This window comes from Pteropus alecto, unplaced genomic scaffold (assembly GCF_000325575.1).
Source record: "Pteropus alecto unplaced genomic scaffold, ASM32557v1 scaffold3, whole genome shotgun sequence".
Taxonomy (NCBI): Eukaryota; Metazoa; Chordata; class Mammalia; order Chiroptera; family Pteropodidae; genus Pteropus; species Pteropus alecto.
The window spans coordinates 57,827,221-57,846,355 of NW_006442484.1; positions in this window are offsets into that span (position 1 = coordinate 57,827,221).

Here is a 19,135-nt window from a genome sequence, read left to right on the forward strand (position 1 = left end):
GTATTTCATATAAATATTATAGTAGTTTTCTGGATAACAAATATAATTTTGCCATTGTAGAGAAGAAGAAATAGAAAGTTAGGTATACCACATAGCTACTGAGGGAGAAATTGTGTTTTAAGTACATGTCTGTAAAACCAAAACAGATACTGACAATTAGAGAGGAAAGGAAAAATATTGATGTGAATGAGGGAATAAAATGGCTCAATGGCTGAGACTCCCAGAAAGGCAAAATTTTTCCAGAATAGATTGAATAGGGAGTTTAATAACATGAATTACCTTGGATAATAATTCTTTAAAAATTCTCATCAATAACAAAAGAGAGAAAGGAGAGGCATGCATCAATAGAATTATTTTTAGGGTAGAGACGAGCACAGAAAGAGGAGTATTTAAGGGTTTCTGAAGAGAGAAGTAAATAAAAAAGTTAATGAATATTGTGAGTTTGTGTTTGAAGGACAGAATGGAAGTCTCAGAGGTAAGTTCCAGAACTATAAGAATTTTGTATAATTTTAGCAGAAAGTGTGAGGAAAGAAATGATGAGGTGGAGGAGTTAGGCAAGAGGGGATGAGAAAAGGTCTTAAATAAACTTAATTCTAGAATAGCCTTGGCTTAAAAATACAGTAATTATGAAACAGTACCAATTATATACTTAAAGAGGTAAGGTTTATTCAAGTAGTTTATATCGACTGGATGAGTTTTATATTTAAACATGTTTGGATTAGCTTTGCAATGAAGATTTGATACTAGAATTAACATTTGGAGAAAGTTGGAACTAGAAGGCAGAGTCACCAGTTGGATAGTTTGAGAAATTATGCAGTGATAAGAAAATTCACTGACTTAGTGTTACTTAGGTGTTTTGTCGTTATTATTGTTGTCATTGTTATAGTTGAATTATTTATGATCTGTGGATAGTTCAACCCATAAGCCAGAGACCTCTTGTGGTCTGGGATGTTATTTGTTTTTATCACCTAAGGGCATATGTGCCACATAGTAAATATGAGTATATTTGCTTATTTTTTGCTTTCCAATCCATTCACTTTTTCCTCTGTGGATATTACTGTCCTTCTCTTAAGTGTTTCTAGTGGAACTGGCTCTGTCCCTAATCTTGAGGATATGCAGAAAGAAGGATGGCTACACAGGCTTGGAAAGTCAGACAACAAATGCAACAATTGGTTTTATAAGAAACAGTGGGATGCATCCAGATGTTGCTCTGATTTCTGGGAGAAATAATTTCACTTTTTCCTCCAGAATTAAAGTGAAACCTGAAAATATATAAAGTATGGAGCTAATGAAGCTACCTTTTACCATGAGGAGAGAGTTTGTGTAAAACTGGAATTCTACTTGAGAAAAAGGAGTGAAGAAGAATATGTAGAGAGGAAAAACAAAAACAAAAACTCCCGTAACATTGTTAAAGGTCTTGCATCTGATTATGCCTAAAGTCTGACCAATTCTTGAACTTTTCAATTTTATTACCTATTTTATGTGAGTATGAGTTGGCTTTTGTGCCATGAGAGTCCTGTTATAAAGGCAGGCAATAAGTTTTTGTTGAATGTTGAATAAATGAAAGAAAAATTTGCCACAGGAGCAGACAACTGTATCCTTAAATTATTAAGTTTTAGGACAGGAATATTTAACCGAGTGTTTAGGATCTACATGTACTTCTAATGATCTACAGCATGCTCCCCCATCAATTACATGCAAAATTTCGAGAGGAAATGTTTATTTGCATTTCTCTTTGGTGAGGAGACAAACATTTTTCTCTCAATCTCAAGAAGTCTATGAACTGTAACTTTGAAAGGAAAACTAAATGCAGAAAGCATAAAATTAGAATAGATCAGCATTTGCATGTTATCTATATCTACAGGATTTTTAAAAAGCAAGTTTCAAAAATTTTTTAATGTGAATGCTAGAAGATATATTGACTATCATCCTCCCATTTTTAACCTGAATTCAAAATAGACTCTTCAAAATATGTTGATTTTTATGTTGAGATATAAGATATTCAGACTTAATTGACTTCAGATCATTACAAAATTAATTATCTCCTATGATTAATATAGCACTACCACCTGGAGTTATGATGACATATTTACAACCAGTTTTTGACAGAGACATGTACATTTTTTGAAATAATAAATTAGAGGTCAAATTGAGAAGGTTTATGTATGGTAACCTCTTTAGGAACAAATTGAAGCTTATCCTAAAAATATTTTATAAAGGTACAAAATATAGGTCTCATGATTATTGTAACTTTGTCTTATTTTCTACCAAATAATTTATACTATAATAATTTATTATAGTAGAAATACTGTAATAATTTCTACTTTACAAATTTTAATATTTTTGTTTTTATGAGATTTCTTTGGACAGATTTTAGTCACTGATTAACTCATTAACCTGATGATTATTATTTTTTATTTTGTAATGCAGACAGCTGTTAGGATATTTATATTAGGGTTTTTTCTTTGCTATTATTTTACAGTATCTATTTCACCACAGAACAAAGGATTTTTAACCAACGCATTCGATCTTATATATTTAAAGGAGGAAAAAAATTAACCCTAGTATCTAGTTTGTCCTTCAGTTCAAAACAGATTATCTTATAAATTCTACTCAAATCCAGATAATAAATCATTAAGCAATTGCTTTTGGTTCAAATATAGTTTTTCATAGTATACTTTTTTCAGAGAATATAGTTATATCTGTAACATGATATTTTATTTTTAATGTAATACAAGAGGCAACTATCTATCCAAACTTAATTATATTGTGTGAGTAGTGTAGACTATAGATATATTTTCCAGTTTTCTCCATTAATAGCAACGCAAAATGTCTTAAGGCTGGTGGGAGCTAATAAATGGAAATGACCAGAAAACTTTTATAGTTTATTGATTAAAACTTGATTAGCACAATAGACGTTTTCCAGGGAGTGGTGATAGATTTTAGGGAGTCATGCAAACCAAGTAGAGAAACTTATACTTACATTAGAGGAGAATAGAGGAGATTCTGAGTGAATTCATAAGTAGTAATTAGCCTAACAGTTTACATAGGTAAAGTTGACTCTTGGAAAATGTGAGATTGGCTGTAGCTCTGAAGCATGAAATCTCCTACAGCATCCCGGGCAAGCTGAGGAAATGAACTCTTCACAACTTATATGATCCTATGGAAGTTCTTGAAAATAGATCTTTCAATCATAACTGCATGCATCAAGAAGAATGCTATTTATTTACTGGATTATCTCTCTCAGGAATTCGACCTAGATTAACACAGGACTGGTTAGCTGGTTAGAAATGGAAAATAAGGCAAAAAGAGAGAAATATTGTGGGCATTTGAGTTGTGCTAATAGATTACTAGAATAGAGGTCTTAATTTAGATGGCTTAGAGGAGGGTCAATGAAATAACTCGTGTTAGAGCTGAGATTCCAGCTTCCTAAATTATATTCCAGCTTCCATAAGCACTGTTTTTCCTGGGTTTCTATGAAGTGTAAACTTCCATTTAAGGAATAGGCAGTGCATACTGATTTAATAGGTATTCTGATTTCCATTCCTTGAGCTTAAATGAACACAAATCCCATTCATGGATATATTCTACTACCCCTTGTGCTAGTGGGATGAAAGCAATGGAGTATCCCATTAAACTCTGATCTCCTTGAGGGCAGGCACTACCCTGTATTCAAATTCAAGCACTTGACACGTATTTGTAAAATGAATGTAGGAAACAACTATGTGCAGAATGTGAAAGTAGAAAAAGGAAATATAAAAATTAAGGACAAAGAAAAAAAAAACATAGTGTTACAGTAATAAACAATTAATATTAGGCCAATTTTGGATAACAGATCTGCATTGAGGATTTTTTTTAAATGAACATTTGTAGAACTCTAGTTTCGTTAAATAAGAAAAAGTCCAGTATTGAATTAAAATGTTTAGAACTTCCTTAAGAATTACATATTGAGGATCCTAGATTTAAAGAAAGGGATGGTAATGTTCATGTTTTTCCTCCCTTTCCATTGACATTTTTTTCTCAGTTGCTTTATTGGTACCTATGAATAAATAAAGAGAAATGTATTTAAAGAATCTGGTGTTAAAATGCTTGTGGATACTCCAGTCAATCCATAAGTATAATAAATAAAATATGCTAACTTTGACTTTTGGAATTTTGAAATATGTAGACTTTTAAGAAATTCTGGAAAAATGAACATACTTTTTTTTGTTTTTAGAATGAAGGAATCAGTATTTTTTCAGATGTTCTTAATATATCATATTAAATATTCTTGAATTCTGAGTATTATTTTAAACTGAAAATTTATTTCTTGCCATCAAGTCTAGATATGCTTTACACTTTGAATGCTATTTATTTTTTATAAGTATTTTTGGTAAAATTAGACAACCTTCTACTACTCCCAACCATGATATTTTAAACTACCAATAATATTGATTTTGCTTCTGTGAGTAGGCTGAGAATTTATCTGCAGCCAAAAGATGATATTCCTAGAATCTTAATTTTTTTTTTCATTTTATTTGAGACATCAGGCTTAAAAATTTGTTTTAGAATTAATTTCTCTCTATATATTTGATTGATAATTGTTATATATGCATGCAAATTGCTTGCTGTTAACATCCATTATTTTATTTCCTTTAATTTTGAAACTAAATTAAATGTTCTTTTTTATTAAATGTATAGCTTACAGACTCAGTACTGCAAATAATCTCTATAATTTAAAATAAGTGAATTGCATGGCTTCAAGCCACTACTGCATCTTCACATTCTTCCACCACTTTAATCTTTGAAAATAATTATCGTATGCATACATATGTATATATATATACATATATATGAAATATAAAGCTGTCATTCATTCTTTATTTTATATAATGGATTAAAAAACATGTGACTCTCCTTTAAGTTATGCCATATATTGCACAAGTTCTAGGTATGAATCCTCAGTTTTCAGATCAATATCTCTGAATCTAGTTTTCTTATTCTAAACAATCTAGTGTTGACATACACAGAGAACTGTACACATCCTTTTATCTTAATTTAAGTGAGATATGCTTTTGAATTCTCATTAAAGACGAGAGTTTGAGAATACTTCATATCTGTCTCTGCATCCCATCCCACCTCTCAGTTCCCATTGAAATAATTTAAATTATATTTAAATTAGACCAAAGATTTCCTGGAAAACAAGAAAGGATGCCACATGTTTGGAAGATTTTCTTTATAATAAAAAGTAAACAAAATTAAATTGACTAAGATCTCCATAGTGAAAAATACCAGCTGTAGAACTAATTGGTTCTTCCCTGGGCAGTTCTGAAGAGATCAGCTTAGAACTAATGACTACAAAGTATAGGAATGAGTCATTAGAAGTCATCAGGGTCATTAATTTAACACTGCATTGAAAACAGCAGTACTGTTAATACCCTGTGCTATGATCTGAATTTCTGTGTCTTTCTCAAAGTTCATGTATTGAAATCCTAATCTCCAGTGTGATGATTTTTGGAGTTGGGCCTTTGGGAAGTAATTAGGTCCTGAGGACGGATTCCTCATGAGTGGGATTATTTCTTTATAAAAGAGAACTCTCAGAGTTTTCCCTAACCCTTTCTACCATGCGAGGACACAGGGAGAAGTCAGTACTCTTTGACCTGGAAGAGGGCCCTCAATCATGCTGAGCTTGGACTCCAGCTTCCAGAAGTGTGAGAAATAAATTTCTGTTGTTTTTAAGTACCTAGTCCTTTGTTATAGCAGCCCAAACAGACTAAGACACCCTACCTTCTTATTATATTAAGTTCTGTTGTTAACAACAAATTCCTCTCTCTAATAGGAAGCACTTAAACTTCTCTCTAAAAAAAGTACATAATCCACTCAGGTGTTTTGGAAATTAAAAATTATTCAGTAAATATAATTGTATATTTTAATAAAATATTGCCAAACTGGAAGCCTAGAAGATAAAGTCAAAAGAAATCTGATTAAAGACTAAAGATATAAGTAGCAATATGTAGCATAGATTCTGGAGTTCCAGTATCCTAATAATAGTAACTTCAGACAGAAGAAGAAACAACGAAATAGGAAATAAAATAGACACTAATGAAATTCTTGACATATTTTATTATGATAGAAAGAATATGTTAAAATATTCCAGAGAAACAGTTAACATAAAAAGGAGTAATAATCACATTTGAAGCAACCTATCATGAGCAACACTGAATGCTAGAAGTCACAAAGCAATACCCTCAAAATTCCCTTCGGTAAGTGCTTATGAACGTGGTATTAGTATCTTTCTTATCAATCAAGTGCGAAGGTAAATAAAGAAATTTATAGACATTTACCTATTCAAGACATTCACCAATGGTTTCACCCCCTTCCTATGAAGTATTAACAAATCTTTTTAAGCACACACATATGTATGTTTTCATATATGTGTGTATATGTATGTAGTATTCTTTAAGGTGATAAAGCAAAGGGAAAGCTTGAGTATATTATTTAAACTTATAAAGGTAACTCCAAAAGTAAAATTTAAAAATAAATTGTTCATAATTGTTATTTTTGGAAAGATATACAGAGATTTAGGAGATAATTTAACTTTCACTTAATATAATTTCATTACATTCGATTTTTTAACTCCATGAGTATCATTAATGATAATATCAATAATAAAGATTCAGAAGGATTAAACAGTATATCTTTGGTTTATAACATTTATTCAATACATACTTTTGAGTGTCTAATTTGAGCTAGGCTCGGTGCTAGGTGCTAGGTGGTGACCAAACATTTTCTCTGCACTCACAATACGAGTTTGGTGGGTAAGAATGCAAACTTTCAAAATCAAACTGCAGGTTTCTATTTATATTTCATACCTACTCATTGTGTGATTTTAGAGTTGATTTCATCTCCTTGTTTCCAGTTTCTTCCTCTGAAGAAGTGTAACAGTGGCACTTACTTTTTTCAGGTTGTTGTGAGGATTAAATTAGTTAATATATATAAAGCATTTATAAGAGTGCTTGTCTCATGGCAAATGCTTTATAAAAATGCAAACTGTTATTCATATCACATTCTAATGGAAAGAACATACAAATTCTACAAATCTATGCAATAAAATGTGCTAAGCCTATAACTTTGATATATTGTATATCATGAGAACATACATCTGTGTAATGGAAACATATGCCTTTATTTTTAAAGCATTGTTTCTAAGGTAGAAATAATAGTTGCTTTTTAAAAAAACTGAACACTTAGGTGATGAAGAATGCTGTAGAACTGTACTTATCCCAAAAGCTCAGAAACCTACACTCCAGGCACCAGGCACATTCTATGCAGTTGTTTACATGAACCATCTGGAAACTGGCATATGTATTCTAGATTTATGCTTTAGAGCCTTAGAAGCTTTTTAAAAAGCTTTAAACCTTTGCTTTTGTTTTTTACTAAAGGTAATTTATTTTAGCATGTTATCTTCTACAATAGAATTATATATCCTCATTTGCAGATATTTTTTTTCTGAATCCATTAACTTTTTTCTTCATTATGACAATTATATTTTAAGATTGACTTTTATTCTACACGTCCTCAGAAACATTAAATTTGTAGTGTTTCATAAATTTATGTTTGAATAATCAATAGATAGGCTCCTTTTAAATGATGATTTCTATATTAACTTGACACCAGGAAATTGAATTTTTTTTTAAGACCCTCAATTTGGACCTTTTCATACTTCTAGGATAAGTTAAAATCAGACTAATTTTTGCTGAAAGAGTGGCATTGGGATAGCAGAATCTCTTTTCTAGTCAAAGTGGCTAGAGGAAAAAAAGCTTTACTAGAGAGGGAAACTAGAAATATTAAGAAGAGCTAGGTTCATGTTTTAAGTAGGGCATCAAATCTAAATTATGAGGTGAGGATAAAACTGAAATAAATAACAATATGGCCAATAAATGAGAATTAGAAGTAGATAAAAGTAGATGCAAGAGATGTGCCCAAGAGAATGGTTCATTTTTAAAACAATGAATTCCAAATATGTAGCAAAATGAGTGCTGAGATGATGGACTCTGAGACCAGTGCAGAACTATAGATGCCCTTTTTATCCAGGCATTTCTTTACCTTGCTTTTCAGAACTTTGATATCAATTTCTTCCTTATTCTTTATGCTCCTGCTAGATCAATATTGATTAAACATCACTTTCATGCTATTTCATGACAAATAGTGTTACCTCGATATGAAGCCTAATCTGCCCTGCTCCATAATTTGTTTATACCTAATATATGCAATTTCATCCAACTATTTAGTAGCAGTACTCTACACTGTTTAGTATAGAAATCCAGTTGCCTGTCCGCTTCCAGTATTATGCTCATTTTTATTTCTGAATCTTTGCTTTTGTTCATATTCTTAGTTGCAGTGCCTCCTCCCCACCCATTACGACTGTTATGTAACCAACTGCTGTATATCTCAACTTTTAACTCTTCAGTATTCTAGGAAGACTTCTCTAACTGCTCTGAACTCTATTTTAAAATTCTGTACTTGCTTTATATATAATAAAATTTCATTACCCAATGATATTTTTCATTCACTGAAATCAAATGTTCTTCTCTCATGTAATTCTTGATAATTCTTCAACACAGGGTAAGCTCCTCTATCCCCTGGCAATGCTTACATGTAAATTGTTTTCGTTTGCCTCTTTGTTGTTTCTCTGTTTCAATGACCAAGCAACATTTTTTTTGACAAACATTTTTTTCCATGTTTTATTGTAATGGATAACCCCTTACCATAGTATTAAACAGTAAGAATCATTGTAGACATCTTTGCGTTCTCACTTTAATAGGAGTGTCTCCTACATTCTCTATTAATGTGATTTATTTTTTTAAAAAATAGATAATTGTAATGTTTATTTATATATTTGAACTTTCTCTGAACTGAAAGTGTAGCAGTCTCTTGTAGGTTACATTGCTTATTCACCTTTTAAGTGTAGAATTTATAGCTTAACACAGGTGGCTCTCTACTCATTTGCATTTGGAGAAAGTAGAAAATCACTGTAGAAGAAGATAAAAGTTAGGATCTTTAATCTAGGAAAAATCAAGTGTCATTGAATACCAAAATATTATAATAAAATCAGGAGAATTGAATGAGAGTTTATTTTCAAAGTGTTGATATTCTTGTCTTCTTCCCCTTTGGGTTTACAGAATATTGGTAGCCAGACTTAAACTCTTCAGGGAGAATGGAAGAGTCTTCTCTGAGAAATCTGAATAGCCCAAGAAGAAATACCTGAAAATTCTTAAATTGGTCTGTCTCCAATGACAAACCTCAGTCAGGATACTGCATGGTGAATCCCATGTTTGACAGTTCTTACTCGTGGGCATAGAACTTTCAACCTTTTTCAGCACCCCTACTGTGGGAATTTTCTGATATAAACTATGAAGAGCAAACTAATAAATAACAAGAAAGGCAACTTGGAAGAAAGAGAGATTATGGAGATAGATCTATGAAATCTTTAATATCTTTGAGAAATAAGAGAATTTACTACATTGTGAACAGGAATAGGTTGTTGTTGAAAAAGAATATCTGAAACCTATAAATGAGCTCCTCAGAATTAGAATTAAAATAGTATAAATTAATTCAAAGTAATTTGAAAAGGTATATGTACCTCTGTGTTCACTGCCGGATTCTTTACAATAGCCAAGGTATGGAAGCAACCTAAGTGTCCATCAATAGATGCATGGATAAGGAAGATGATGTATATATACACAATGAAATTTTACCCAACCATAAAATGAAATCTTGCCATTTGCAACAAAATATATGAATATTTCTGTATCAATATTCAAATAATATTAGTTACAGAAAGAACAAAAATAATGTAAAGGAAGAAATCTTTACTTACAAATCAAGAAAATTTTCTAAACTTGAAGAATGTGTGTTGAAAAAGCCCAATAAAATGAGTGGAATTGAAAGCAGCGCAAGGCATACTGGCATGCAATTTTAGAACATTGAGGGTAAGATCTAGCAAGCTTCTGCAGAATTAAAGTCATGTTAGATACAGAAAGTAAAGAATCAACTAAACTAGAGATTATCATGAGTTGGAGCAGTGCTTCAAAGTTATCAAAGAAAATGAGTTCCACTGGAGTTCTACACCTATTAATTAAATGTGAAGGTCAATATAAAGGTATATTCAGATATGCAAAGGTCTCAAACATGCCTCTCTCTTGCTCTCTTTCTCACTACCAAACCATGGAAAAAAGCAAGAGAGAATGTGGGATACAGGAAAAAAAAAACCCAATACAAGAAGAAGGCAAAAGGAATTCCCAGGGTGGTGGTAAAGGGACACTAGGCCTAGGTTGTAAACATGTCTGATGGAGAAGATTAAAAGGATGGAGATACGTTTTTGAGAAGATTAAATTTTTAGAATATCTGAAGTGATTAGTGTAATAAGAGAAATTTAGCAACTAGGCAACATGGTTTTGGATGGATGAAAAGGCAAGAGATCTGTGTGCGTGTCTGTGTTTGCTGGGGGCAGGGGATAGAGAGTTAAACCTCAACTGTCGTGTAAAACAATGAATAGGAAATTTCTAAAACTTAAATGTTAAAAGCAGTACTGAAGCATATTATTTAGATATGGAGAAGATTTTCAAAAATAGCTGAAAGATTATGAAAAGATTACTTTTAGAAAGTAGGTATGAAAAGCGAGGGAAAGAACAACTATTTTTCCCCTAGTAAGCACTGTAGATCTCTCTGACTCTAAACTGCGTGAATGTATAACATTGATAATAAAAACATACAAATTAGAAGGAATTTTAAAATGTCACTGAAATATTAAATTTGAGTAAATATTAAGTATGTAGGTCCAATGACAGAAATATAGGCATTTGAAAGAGTGGCTCTGTCAGGGAAACTTAAGGTTAATTTGGAATAAATTAAGTTTGGGGTGATTACGGGGCATCTAAACAAATGTACACTTTAAATTTTTTGAAATGGTAGTAACAGTATAATTATTTTAACATATATAAAATGTTTATTGTACTGTCCTGACTATTTTACATATATATTTCATTTAATAGTTATAATAATTTTACAAAGTATGTCTAATTATTATTCTCTTTTTATGTACCTGAATGTGTAGACACAGAAATGATAGGCAAATTGCCCAAAGTCACAATTTCTTCAGTAGTAGGTCCAGGACTTGAGAGCTTCTGTGTTTAACTCTCGAAACCCTGTTCTTAACCTCTAAGCTATTTAATAGAATGAACTATAGTGAAATAGAAGAGCACTTAGAAAAGGATATGATCAACAAAGAATACATGTTTTAGATTCTGGTAATTTGAAGGGAGTTTCAATATGGCTTTGATAAGGGACGTCAAGGCAGTGTTTAGACTTTATATAAAACTTTATTATAAAACCCCAATCCAGTGCATAGGCTAAGTCCTATGCACTGGATTGGGGTTTTATAATAAAATATTGTTGCAGGTCCTTGTAAACTTTTTTAACATGGGAATGGTATGAAGATTTTAAAATGTTAGCAATTTTAAGAAGATTTTAGTAAAATACCAAAAAAATTAAAATACCAGAAAAAGTTTCTAAATGTGGAAATATGGCATTCTTATTTCTTTTCCATTCTATAAAGAAAATTCTGTAAATCATAAAATATATACATACATGCATATGTGTTTAATTATTTATATCATGCCTAGTGAGGGCAGAATAGAGTTCTGTACAAAATTGTATCAGCATTTTGTCCTCTTCTTTTTTTGCTACATGAATATAGAATGTATAAATTTATATATATATATTTGTATCTATATTATAGCTACAAATATATATAGATGTATAAATGATCTTGACATTTAGGAAAATTTCACATCAAAACTTCAGAATACATTTTGTCTACTTATAAACTATATACATTACATGGTATGGATGCCAAGATCATGAAAATTTATATATATGTGAATTATTTTTATTGTCGTATTTTCATAATTTATTAGATTAGTGGAATGAAAAATATTAAAAATGCAATTTCAGTCTCAGTAGAAAATAAGTGTTGATCAAGATAAAAAAGCAAGTTTTCAAAAAAGGTGTAATAATTAAAAAATATAAAGAAGTGAAATTATTTTAAATAGTTACTAAGTGGTGATAACATGTAACAGTAAAGATCCCTCCCTCTTCCTCCACAAAATTACAATTTCTGGTGTGATAAATGTAATATTTGAGAGAAAAAAATATATACACATTATCTTCATTTTCGCTGACCACTCCAAGTTAGTGTGATTTAATTTTCCTAATCTTGTTTTTCTTTTATGGAATCTTGACCTATATGTGTTAAGCTTATTAGTAAGAACTTTATTCAAAATGAATGCCCCTTAAAAGTCCAACTTGTATATTTGAAAATATGTGTAGTGAGTTCTCATGCAGTGAAGTTTTAAAAAGGGGGGAAAAACCCTCTATTTTCCAAAGTCATGTATTTATTTTCCCATTTTATCATAGTCATATCTCTTTGTCCACCAAGAATTTTGGAGTTCTCTGCAGAGTATTTGTTTCACTAAAAAGAATCTTTTTGTTTCCAAGATAGTGGAAGAATTTACTTAATTATTTTATTTTTATTTTTGTTTATTTTTCAGAATTCTGGTTAATGTGGAATGTATCTCCCCAAGGATTTAGTTCTAGATAAACTCTATCTACTCTTTATAACTTCAGTTTCCTCTCACATCAGCTTCTCAAGGTTTTATTCTTTTCTTAAGCTGTTATGGAAAAACCAAGTCCAAAGTCGGAGTATTTTTCAGTGTAGTATTTCATGTATTCCTTTTTAAATGACTAATCGAATGAAAGTTGGGTAGGACTAACTTATTTTCTCTCTAAAGGGCATTAGAAATGATATGTATTCTTCGTTTACATTTTAATTGTCCTCAATTCTGAGGTCTCTGAGAGCTGTTAATCTTGTATTTCACATACATAAAACTGTGCTTGCATCCAGTATAAATCTAGTCTATATATTTGGCTTCTCTTTTCCCCAAGAGAAAAGAATCCCAACTTTGAATTATTAAATTAATAATGATCAATATATAAATATATTTAATTTTCTGCTAATGTAAGAATAACTCACATGTCACCCTGGAGTAAAATATAAGTGCTAATAAGGAGAATGGGTTATGAACAGTTTCTTGAAAATTTCTCCTATATGGATTTTTTTTTCATTCTGAAGAATCTACTTATGGATGTTTTAAAATATATATCAACACAAATATGTTGTTACAGGTTATGAGAAAGTGTCTGAAATATATAAAATTGTTTCTTAGTATAAGTAGTAGAAGATTTTTTAAAAAATTGTTAACAATGTTGCCTAAGTGTGTTTCTATATCACAATGTTATATATAAATATTTTATTATATTTCCCCATTGTGTTCAACAATGAATACTGAACATATTTTTATTCCTCTTTTAATAAGTGAGGATTCTAAAGTCCATAGATTTTCAATGAATTTTAAAGTCACATAATTAGTAACAGATCCAATATAATACCAGAAAGATCAATTTGCCTTACCAAAATTTAGTCACAGTGTCCCTTGCCTGAAATATATATTCTTCTTCCTCTTACTCTGTCAGTTTTTAACTTGTCAATTATAGAACTTGCCATCTAAAGATGCCAGGAAAGAATTGAAAAAGTAGACATAAATTTGCACATGTTATAACTAAGAATTAATATGAGCTCAGTGAATGCCTTAATTTTAAAGAACCTACAAAGAGAATAGTTTTTATTTAATGATAATTGAATTTTAACATGAATAGAAAATCTTTTTTCACTTCTCATTATATTTTGCAGTTCAGTCTGTGTCTCCTGCATCCACTATTTGAAATAAATTCACCATACTTTTTGAAGGTTAGAAAAACTTGTTCTTGCTCTGGGAAGGCTCATAATTCTGGATGGAGGGGAAGGGAACTAGCCCAAATATGTCCTGAAATATGCCCTTTCCACTATCTAATTACTTTGAACATTCATGTATTTTTCCTTACTCATCTCAAATTATTAGTGTTTTTCTTTAAAATAAGGTACATAAATTTTTTTTTATTGTTTACTCTTATTATTAATATAGGAAAACTATATTTGTTATTTTGGGATATGCAAAAATGAAATCTTCAAGAAAAAAAGGATCAAACAACATTTATAGTTGCTGACTTATAAACCTAGTGGTTGCTAGATAAACAGATGGGTGATCAGACACTTAATTCTTGGGAAATCCATGGATAAAACAAAATTGTCTTTCTTCACAGCATCTCTGTAAAACTCAAAATATATTTCATTGACATGCAAAAAGTTTTTGAATGCAAGCCATTAATCTAAGCGAATCAATGTCATTTTGATCAGTGCAATGTGAAGTTAGAATAAATTTCCCGGCAAGTAAATTTATTACATTACCAAAGGCCAAAAAATAGTTATGCTTAACTAAGCTTAATTGAAGTTACCCACCATATAAAAATAAAAACACAAGATATAGCTAGTATAGAAAGATAATGATGAAAAATTGTGGTGCATATTATAAAACTGGTTACAGGGATGTTCAGGGCCTCATGCTAAATGCTGTTAATTAAAATAGTCACAATTGCTAACAAAATAATTTTGGTGTTAATACATTTTGTAACACAGGTAGTGTTCTTTCTGTCTAAACATCCATCCATCCATCTCTATCATATATCTATTATCTCTCTGTGAATCTAACTGTAATCTATCATCCCAAAATAAACTGAAAATGGAAATATATCTATTAATTTTATCAAAAGGAACTCCATATCATACATTTATTGTTTTTTTTCTCATCTTACAGCCCTATAAAACATCAAATTGTGCATAGGTAGATAATAGTAAATGACAGAAATTGATATGTATGGACCAAAACCACCAGAAAAACACCTATAGTAGAACACCTGTAGTAGGTTTTTGACTCCTAACAAGGAAAGATGACTACTGTGAGCAAACATGGGTTATCTCAGTCAGAAAATATTATAGAGATTAGGAACGTGTTATCTGGTTTTCAGCAAGATTCAAGGAAGCAGAGTTTTACTTTCTTTTAGTTTTTTTACCTTTGCTTTAGAAGCAAGGGTAATTCTATCGAGTATCTTAATTGTTGTCTAGAAAGTAATAGGAATTGAACAAGGTTAAAGTAACAGTTTGTAAAGAAGCAAGTTACTCATTTTAGCCAAGATAAGGGGTTGTCTGGACATTGCTGTGGTTTGTATATAATGTATTATTTATGTCTGTATTCAGACTTGATTATAGAGTGATCTTATTTTTGTCTTGCTGTATCATGGTCAGAGAATAATTTTGTCTGATGGTGTTTTATGAACTTGTTTATGTTCAACAGGAGAATATCTTGGTCTAGTTGGGAATGCCAGCCCAGCTTGCAGCGAAAATGGAGTTGTAGCTTTTTGTCAGATTCTGACCATCAAAGGCTGCTCTTCTCCTTTTCACAGATTTTTTCAAATATTATTTAAACCTCTTATCTTGCTCCTCTACTGTCTTGTTCAAAATTCCACATAATGACTGGCTCAAATCACTGATAAAAAAAAAGTGTATAAACCTATGGGTCACTAATATCTCTCAGAAACAGTACTCTTCTTGAAGGACTATGATGCTTCAAATTTGAAAGTAAAAAATATTAAAACATAATAATCTGATTTTAAACCACAGTTTGTGGTAAGTTGTTTGTGTAAGATAGCAATAGATAACAATGTAATAGGCTATGTCTAGCAATATGAAATTGATTAACGTTTTCATGTGACATGAAGGGGTATTTGTTTTCTGTTAAGGAAGAAAATATTACTATGCAGATCATAATGGTCATCTCTTTTAAAATAGCTTATATATTTTTTGGAGGGGAAAAAACGCCTAATACAGTGAACCTCATAAAATATGTTGAACTTGGGAGAAACTCAGTTTATTTTGAGTGAATGAAAACAGACAGAAGTATGATTTTTTAATATGGCCTATGTCTACTATCTTTAAGGCAACATGAAGTGAAAAGTTTGAGACCTCATTTAGGAAAACAGTAACATCTGTTTGAAACATATCTACTATAATTTTCTGACTGTAGCAATGTAGTGAACCAGAGATAATGTCAGAATGTTAGTGACACATACATATATATCATGAGTTTTTAGAGAGAATACAGTGTTGAAAAGGTATTTTTCTACTAATTTTGGCATAATCACTTTAAGTGCAAACATTGAATGAGATTATATATGCAGATATATACAGTAGAAGAAATTGAGTGACATTTCTGATTCTTGATGAATAAATGTTTAAGAAGAAGCATCAGTTTCTTTATTTTAAGATGAGAAGAAAACCAAAGTGTACTAAGAATAAGAAGGACTGTGTGGTCAATGGTTATTGATTCACATTTCAAAGAAAATTAGAGTCAAACATAAGAGAATGAACAATACAAGGATTTGTTACAAAAATCCAGATGGTTCTCACAATTTAAAAAATAAATACTTGCATTTATCTCAGTGTGGAGAGGGTTATTTATTGCTCTGAGATTATGGATAATAACTGTGATTTTATTCTAGCAATAGGTGCTTGACTAATAAAATACAGATTTCATTGAGTTAAATTTTGAAATTCTATCTTTGCTCTATGTTAGCATTACCGAAATAAGGTTTTATAAATGTTAGTAGTCCTTAAAATACATGCTTATCTCCTTGTTCTTTCTAATTGAAGGAACCTGACTAATCACTGTCTGGATTAATTTATATTGTGAGTCTTCAAGTTGGTATAATTATCTCATTCTTCAAATTCGTTTAAGAGAAAAACCAACTCAAAGGTCATGAAGATCTGCCAATGTAGGTGTCACTTTGACCCTTTTTTCTCAATGATGCTTAATCTAGAACACAGAAATGTTGTATAAGATGAAGGAATAACAGCTATGCCCACTTCTTAGAGATAAAGGGAAGACAATGCTCAAACATAAAAACAGTGCTCAAACATAAAAAGGTTGGCATTTTAAACATATATCAATTATTGTAAAAATTATTGTATAATTTATCTGATCCTTTTCTATAATGATCAAATCTGATAAGACTGGAAATAGTAGTTATGAAGAATTATAATTAAGTTAATTGTAGCTAAATGATTTTTTTCTTACAAATTAAAAAAATGCCTTTTATTTCAATAGCATTTGAGTTGATACGAGCAAAGTGAATTCTAGATAAATCCTTTTCTCTAGATTTTGGGAAATGCAAACATTCCGTGAGAGTGACATCACTCATACCACTCTAGACCATGGGCTTAAACTATTTTTAGAGAGACTGTGAAAGATACTGGGTTTCTAGTGCAGCTGATTTGCAGAAAGTTAGCTCTTGATGCTCTCTGAGTTAATTTGCACATAATTTCCACTGTATGTAATATAAGTAGTCATTTACTTTTCTGTCTTCTGTCAAACCTTATCTTTTTTTCGCCACGAAAGCTTAATACTTGACAGAAGAAGTTTTTCATGAGACAGACTTGGGCTTGAAAAATAGGTCTGCCATTACCGTGAAACCTAGTTAGTAAACTGGAGAGAATCTCTAAGTCTTTGGCTAGTTAAATATAAAATGAGAAATATGTGTTAAATACTTAGAGAAAATGTGTATTCTCAGTAAGCATGTTATCTTGTTAAATATGTGTTCTTTTAATTATTAAATGAAATGAGCCACAGTTAATATAATTGTGCCAGATCAATTTCTTTTTTACTATCAAGATGATTTGTAATTCTCACATCAGTCCTAAGGTGGCATTATCCTGAATTTCAACTTGTGATCGATCTTTGAGAAATTGTTCACCTGCCTGCCATTCGCTAACAGTCAATTTATTGACTGTCTGCTATATGCTAGACTGCCATAAAAGAATGAATAATATATTTTTACATGTAAAAGTGGAAAATATAGGTGTATTTGGCAATATATTGCATTGGGTAATCAATATTATAAGATAAATTTATAAAATTAAAGCATTGCAATCAATAACTAATTACAGCCTCCCTGATGTCACCTCTTCTTTCTGTAAGTCCCCTTATTGTAGATCTGGTGCCTATAAACCTCTGTCTACCTTGTTCTTGCAGGTTCTTATTTCTGGGTCTCAAACATAAAGAGTTCATCAAGATCTGCTCCCAACTAATTCCTAATTTAAAAAATTTATCATAAAAGTAGTATATTTCAAGTTTATTAAGTCTGAGGGTATTTATCCCTTATAGTTTTTTTTTTTTTTACTATTTTTGTTAAGAGTTTTATCAAGATACATGTATCATACAATGAACTCATTTAAAGTGTCTAAATATAGTTTATTCACAGAATTGTACTTCCATTAACAAAATCAAATTTAGAACATTTTTATCTCAAAAAGAAATTATGCACCACTTAGCCATCATCCCCCCCATTTTTCCATTCTACCTACCTCTAAGGAAATCACAAATCTACTATCTGTCTCTATAGATTTGCCTCTTCTAGACATTTCATACATAAATGGAATCATTCAATATGTGTTCCTCTGTGACTGGCTTCTTTCACTTATCATAATATTTTCAAGGTCCATCCAAATGGTAGCCTGTATCAGTACTTCATTTTTTTTGTTGTTGTTGCTGAATAATGTTGCATCGTATGGCTGTACCACATTTTATTTACCCATTTATCAGTTGCTGGATTTTGGGTTGTTTCCACATTTTGTCTGTTATGAATCATGCTTCTATAAAATTTGTGTACATTTTTATTCTCTTGGGTATAGACCCAAGAATGAAATTGATGATAAATTATGTTTAACTGTTTAAGGAACTGCCAGGTAGTTTTCCAAAACAGTTGTACTATTTTACATTACCACCAACAGTGTATGAGGGTTCCAATTTCTCTACACCCTTAACACTTAATGACTCCCTTTCTGATTATAGCTGTCCTAGTGAGTATGAAGTGATATTTCATTTTTTTTTTATCGCATTCCTGATGACTAATGATGTTCAGTGTCTTTTCCAGTGCTTAATCATATATTGTTTTTGGAAAATGTCTATTCAAATAATTGGGTTATTTGACTATTTTGAGTTGTAATTGTTCTTTATATATTTTACATGCAAGTCCCTTCTTAGATATATGATTTGCAGAAATGTTCTCCAGAAATGTTCACTATCACTTTATTGATGGTGTCTTTTCA